Here is a 7,302-nt window from a genome sequence, read left to right on the forward strand (position 1 = left end):
ATTTGCATTTCTCTAATGGCTAATGATTGTGAGCATTTCTTCATGTATCTGTTAGCTGCCTGAATGTCATCTTTGGCAAAGTGCCTGTTGATATCCTTTGCCCATTTTTTAATTGGGTTATTTGTCTTTTTGTGGTTGAGGTTTTGCAGTATCTTGTAGATTTTAGAGATTAGAGGCTGATCGGATTTGTCGTAGCCCCAAATTTTTCCCCAGTCTGTAGGTTGTCTTTTGACTCTTTTGGTGAAATCTTCTGATGAGCATAAGTGTTTGATTTTTAGGAGCTCCCATTTATCTAGTGCTTCTGGTGCTTGTGCATTGTTACTTATAGTTCTTATTGTGTTTATGCCATGTATTAGGGCTCCTAGCGTTGTCCCTATTTTTTCTTCCATGAACTTTATCGTTTTCGATTTTATATTTAAGTCTTTGATCCATTTTGAGTTAGTTTTTGTGCACGGTGTGAGGAATGGGTCTTGTTTCAGTTTTTTGCAGATGAATATCCAGTTATGCCAGCACCATTTGTTAAAGAGACTGTCTTTTCCCCATTGAATGGAGTTTGGGCCTTTGTCAAATATCAGCTGCTCATAGGTGGATGAATTTATCTCTGGATTCTCAATTCTGTTTCATTGGTCTATGTATCTGTTGTTGTACCAGTACCAGGCTGTTTTGACTACCGTGGCGGTTTAATAGGTTCTAAAATCAGGTAGTGTGAGGCCTCCCACTTTGTTCTTCTTCTTCAGTAATGGTTTACTTATCTGGGGCCTCTTCCCTATCCATATGAAGTTGGTGATTTGTTTCTCCATCTCATTAAAAGATGCTGTTAGAATCTGGATTGGGATTGCTTTGTATCTGTAGATTGCTTTCGGTAGAATTGACATTTTCACAGTGTTGAGTCTTCCTATCCATGAGCAAAGTATGTTTTTCCATTTATGGAGGTCTCTTTTGGTTTCTTGCCATAATGTCTTGTAGTTTTCATTGTATAGGTCTTTTACATCTCTGGTTAGATTTATTCCTAAGTATTTTATCTTCTTGGGGGCTATTGTAAACGGTATTGATTTGGTCATTTCCTCTTGGAAATTCTCTTTGTTTGTGTAAAGGAATCCAACTGATTTTTGTATATTTATCTTGTAGCCTGATACTTTGCTGAAGTCTTCTATTAGTTCCAGTAGTCTTCTTATGGATTCTTTGGGGTTTTCTGTGTATAAGATCATATCATCTGCAAATAGAGATACTTTGACTTCTCCCTACCAATTTGGATGCCCTTTATTTCTTTTTCTAGCCTAAATGCTCTGGCTAGGACCTCCAGCACAGTGTTGAATAAGAGTGATGATAAAGGACATACTTGTCTGGTTCTCGTTCTCAAGGGGAATGTTTTCAAAGTCTCTCCATTTTGGATCATGTTGGCTGTTGGCTTTGTATAAATGCCCTGAATTATGTTGAGGAATTTCCCTTCTATTCCTATTTTGTTGAGAGTTTTTATCATGAATGGGTGTTGGACTCTGTTAAATGCCTTTTTTGCATCGATTGATAAGATCATGTGGTTCTTTTGCTTTATTAATGTGATGGATTACATTGATTGTTTTTCTAAGGTTGAACCATCCCTGCAGAGCTGGCATAAATCCCACTTGATCGTGGTGAATTATTTTTTTGATATGTTGCTGAATTCTATTTTCTAGAGTTTTGTTGAGGATTTTTGCATCAATGTTCATGAGGGATATTGGTCTGTAAATTTTCTTTTTTGTGGTGTCTTTACCTGGTTTTGGTATCAGGGTTATGCTGGCTTCATAGAATGAGTTCGGGAGTATTCCATCTTTTCCTATGCTCTGAAATACCTTTAGTAGTAGTGGTATTATCTCTTCTCTGAAAGTTTGATAGAATTCTCTAGTGAAATCGTCCGGGTCAGGGCTTTTTTTTTTTTTTGTCGGGAGTTTTTAAATTACCTTTTCAATCACTTCTTTTGTTATAGGTTTACTTAGTTGTTCTACATCTGTTTGTGTTAGTTTAGGTAGGTAGTGATTTTCTAGAAATCTGTCCATTTCCTCTAGGTTTTCAAATTTGTTACAGTACAATTTTTCCTACTTTTAATTTCAGTTGGGTCTGTTGTGACATCAACCATCTCATTTCTTACACGTGTTATTTGCTTCCTGTCCTGTTTTTCTTTTGTCAGTTTGGCCAATGGTTTATCAATTTTATCGATCTTTTCAAAGAACCAGCTTTTGATCCTTTTTAACTCATTCAATTTTTTTTCTATTCTCTATTTCATTTAATTATTCTCTAATTCTTATTGTTTCCTTTCTTCTGGTGCCTGACAGCTTCTTTTGCTGCTCTCTCTACTTGTTTGAGTTGTAGGGTTAATGTTTTGATTTTGGCCCTTTATTCTTTTTGGATGTGTGCATTTATTGCTATAAACTGACCTCTGAGCACTGCTTTTGTTGTGTCCCAAAGGTTCTGATATGATGTGTTTTCATTCTCATTTGACTCCATGAATTTCTTTATTCCATCATTAATTTCTTCTATAACCCAGTAGTTTTTGAGCAAGAAGTTGTTCAGTTTCCATGTGTTAGTTTTTTTTCCTTGCTTTTTTTTGTTATTGATTTCTACTTTCATGGCTTTATGGTCAGAAAAGATGCTTTGTAATATTTTGATGCTTTGGATTCTGTTAAGGCTTGCTTTATGGCCTAATATGTAATCTATTCTAGAGAATGTTCCATGTGCGTTGGAAAAGAAGGTATATTTGGCTGCTGTTGGGTGGAGTGTTCGGTATATGTCCATGAGATCAAGTTGGTTGATTGTAGCATTTAGCAATTCTGTGTCTTTACTGAGCTTCTTTCTGGATGTTCTGTCCTTTACTGAAAGTGGTGTGTTGAAATCTCCTATTATTGTAGAGCTGACTATCTCTCTTTTCAATGCTGTTAGAGTTTGTTTTATGTATTTTGAAGCGGTGTCATTGGGTGCATAAATATTTATTATAGTTATGTCCTCCTGGTGTATTGACCCTTTAATCATTATATAGTGTCCTTCTTTATCCTTTGTGATGGATTTTACTTTAAAAACTATTTTGTCAGAGATTTACATTGCCACTCCCTTTCTTTTTTGAGTGTTGTTTGCTTGATATATTTTTTCCATCCTTTGAGTTTTAGTTTGTTTTTGTCTTTAAGTCTAAATTGTGTCTCTTGTAGGCAGTGTATAGACAGATTGTGTTTTTTTATCCATTCTGCCACCCTCTGTCTCTTTATTGGTGCATTTAGTCCATTTACATTCAGCATAATTATTGATAGATACGAGTTTAGTGCTGCCATTTTGATGTCTTTTTTTGTGTGTGTTGTTGACAGTTTCGTTGTTCTACTTAATTTTCTGTGTTAAGTCGTTTTTCTTTATGTATTTTCTTTTCATCTTTGTCATTGTTGTTGATTTTGTATTTTCTGAGTATGAAAAATCTGTCTACATTTTTTAGTTCCTCTTTTTTGTTTTAATGTTGTCATCTTTGACTCACTGACATCTCTGTTTCCCTCTTTTCAGTGTTTTAGCTTTGATTTATTTTTGTAGCTTTCCTATCTGGGTTGATATCTGGTTGTTCCATCCTGCGTTCTAGTCTTGGGTTGTTATCTGATGTTATTGATTTTGTAACCAGAGGGCTCCCTTTAGTATTTCTTGTAATTTTGATTTGGTTTTTGCAAATTCCCTAAACTTTTGTTTATCTGGAAATGCCCTAATTTTGCCATCATATTTGAGAGACAGTTTTGCTGTATATATAATTCTTGGTTAGCATTATTTTCCTTCAAGGTTTTATATATTTCATCCCATTGCCTTCTTGCCTGCATGGTTTTTGCTGAGTAGTCCGAGCTTAGTCTTATTGACTCTCCTTTGTAGTTGACTTTTTGTTTATCTCTAGCTGCTGTTAAAATTCTCTCATTATCTTTGGTTTTGGCAAATTTGATTATAATATGTCTTGGTCGCTTTCTTTTGGGATGTACCTTATGTGGGGTTCCATGAGCATCTTGGACAGATATCTTCTCATCTTTCATGATATCAGGGAAGTTTTCTGCCAACAAATCTTCAACAATTCTCTCTGTATTTTCTGTTATCCTCACCGCCCACCCCCCCGCCGTTCTGGTACTCCAATCACTCTGATGTTATTCCTCTTGATAGAGTCCTATATAATCTTAGGGTTTCTTCATTTTGTTTTATCCTTTTATCTGATTTTTCCTCATATAAGTTGGGGTCAAGTGCTTTATCTTCAATCTCACTAATTCTGACTTCCATTGCCTCAGTTCTGCTCCTGTGACTTTCTGTTGAGGTATCTAATTCTGAAATTTTATTGTTAATCTTCTGGATTTCTGATAGCTGTCTCTCTATGGATTCTTGCAGCCTGTTAAATTTTTCATTATGCTCTTCTCTAATCTTCTTAAGTTCCTCTATTGCTTGGTCTGCATTATGTGATTTGATATTGACTGTTGTCTATGAGCCATCAATAAGTTATTATATTTATTTATTTTATGTTTGCTTACTGTATCCTACCTTGTTGTTTTGTTTTGTTTTGAGATACTCAAATAGGCTGCTCATGTGAGCTAGCCCAATCACCAGTACCTCTGAAGCGCCAACGTCCTGCCACCAGGTGGCCAGACCTGCCACTAAGTATGTGCACCTAGGACTCCACCCACTTCTCCTGTATGGATTCAGCTCATGTGTGCAGGTAGTCGGCTACCAAGGTGTGGTGCATGTTCTTGCCTACGGTCGTAGACAGGCCTGGATGATTGGTGTAGGCACAGGCATCCAGCTGCAGCAGGGGGTCACACACAGAGCAAGGCAGGGGGCTGACGACCGCCCCTAGTGACTGGGAAGAAAACGTGTCCCTGTTCCCTAGAGTGCATAGATAGGTGGGTTTTGCAACCGGACTACGAGCACCCAATGCTGTTACCTGTAAGGACTGGGGGATAGCACTTATTCTTGGGCCCCTGTCGCAGGCAGCTAGGTTCTGAGTGGAGCCACTAGTCCTCAGGCCCTTGTTGTGGGTAGGTGAAGACCCTGCTTAAGGGGCAGAGCAGTGTCAAATGTCACGAACCAGCCACTTCACAGCTGAAACAGTTGAAGTTAGACTTCAGGTATATACCGTGTTGTACTGTGGTATTGAGGGCCTGCGCTATTGAAATGGGCCCACACAAGTCTATGAAGGGGGAAAGGCACTCAAAGTCCGTGGACCCTTTATGTCTGTGCCTAGGCAAAGGAGCTGTGCCTACCCTGAATTCCTAGCTTAAGGGAGCCGGCAGATTATTTTTTCCCCTATTTGTTAATTTGTTCTCTCTCCAAGGCCGGTAGAATGGCTTAGGGCATGTGATGGGTCCTACTTGCAGCCCAGGGGACTCCGCAATTGCTGAAGCTGTCCCAGACCAAGTGCAGGGTAGGGAGTGGGGAGGTAAATGGGAGAGAAGTTTTTCTCAAAGGGGGATGTTTTCGATCTGTGTGGTAGGCCAGACGCAAGTACTTATCTTTTGCAGATGGAGGGCTGATTCTCACTGGTTCTGGATGGCTGAGTAGACTCTCTGCCTATGAGTCTCTCCCAGCATGGAAAACGCCTCCTGAGCACCACTGCTTGCCTGCCTCACCACACACCATGAGATGATGCAGACTGAAGGGCTCAGGCTCTTGCTGGGTCAGGTCTGGCAACTCCTCACTGCTTCTGAACTCTCTCTCCATCACCCTGCCACTCAGTCCAATTGCTCAACTTTGCCTTTAATGTTCATGGCTGCTAGATTGTCATATATAATCGATTCACTTGTTTTTTCGGGTCTTTGTCATAAGAGGGACCACCAAAAGCATCTGACTACTCCGCCATCTTGGCCCCACCTCAACTATGGCTTTTTTAGGTGAATCGTCATATTTTTCTGACATGGAACTTAATTGATGACTAAGATGTCGGGAGTAAAAGTAAAATAAAAGCATTTTAAAAAGAACTGTAGAGACCTCAGGGGGGGAAAAAAAAACCTACACAGCTACAGGTGTTTCTGAAATACCTACAGTCTGAAAAAAATAAAAACAAAAGAAACATATCAGTGTTGACTTTCTTAATTGAATTTTAAGTGAAAAGAACTACTCTGTACCCCTTCTGACCTATTTGGCCTCCCACAAACCAACTACAAAGTAGCAGTGTGAGTGTCATGGATTGAATTGTGTCCGCCAAAAATATCTGTCAACTTGGCTGGGTCATCTTCCCAGTATTGTATGATTGTGTAATCTGATATGATTTCCTTATGTGTTGTAAACTCTATCACTATGATGAGGTTATATGTGATCTCCTTATGTATTGTAAATTCTATCACTGTGATGAAGTTATACTGATGAGGTTTACAAGATTAGTGTCTTAATACAATCTCTTTTGAGATATAAAAGAGAGAAGTGAGCAGAGACACAGGGGAACCTCACACCACCAAGAAAGCAGTGCTGGGAGCAGAGCACGTCCTTTGGACCTGAGGATCCTGTGCTGAGATGCTCCCAGACCAGGGGAAGACTGACGCATCACAAGGACTTTCCTCCAGAGCCAACAGAGAGAGAAAGCCTTCTCCTGGAGCTGATGCCCTGAATTTGGACTTGTAGCCTACGGGACTATGAGAGAATAAATTTCTCTTGTTAACAGCCATCCACTCGTGCTATTTCTGTTAGAGCAGCACTAGATAACTAAGACAGTGAAGTAGGCTTTTTGACTTATGTAACTATAATACCTCTAAGTAGAAATCCCCAAATCCAGGGAAATGAATGAGAAAATGTGAAATGCTTATGCACCTTAGAAATATGTCCCAGAAATATAGGGTAGAGATTAAAATGCTATAATTTGCCTTTTTGTAAACCCAGTTTCCTTTAAGAACTACATGATGGAGTATTACCTTAAATAAGAATTGCCTGTCTTCAAATGCTCAGTACCTCTTCAACAGATGTTCTTGTCTTTGCTTATTTGTTTTTATTCCTCAGGTAAACTGCAGTCAGAAAGCATTGATCTGAATGCCCCTGGCAGTATCAATGGAATATCTGTCATGAAAATGGACTTGGGAATCTTCTGTAGAAAACCAGGTAGAATGCTCTAAGAGACGGGGATGGCAGGGGAGTTTGGTGGAGATTATTTCCTGAATCTAGGAAATATGTGTCTGTCATTATAAATACAAATCTATGCCTGTCTCTTGCTTCTCATTTTTTTTTTAAATTCTTTTATTGTACTTCAGGTGTTCAGGTTTACAGAACAAATAGATTCTCATGAAACAGTAGTACACATACTGTTCCATGACAATGGTCAACAACCCCACGACATGTCAACCC

This window comes from Trichechus manatus, unplaced genomic scaffold (assembly GCF_000243295.1).
Source record: "Trichechus manatus latirostris isolate Lorelei unplaced genomic scaffold, TriManLat1.0 scaffold00070, whole genome shotgun sequence".
Classification (NCBI taxonomy): Eukaryota; Metazoa; Chordata; class Mammalia; order Sirenia; family Trichechidae; genus Trichechus; species Trichechus manatus.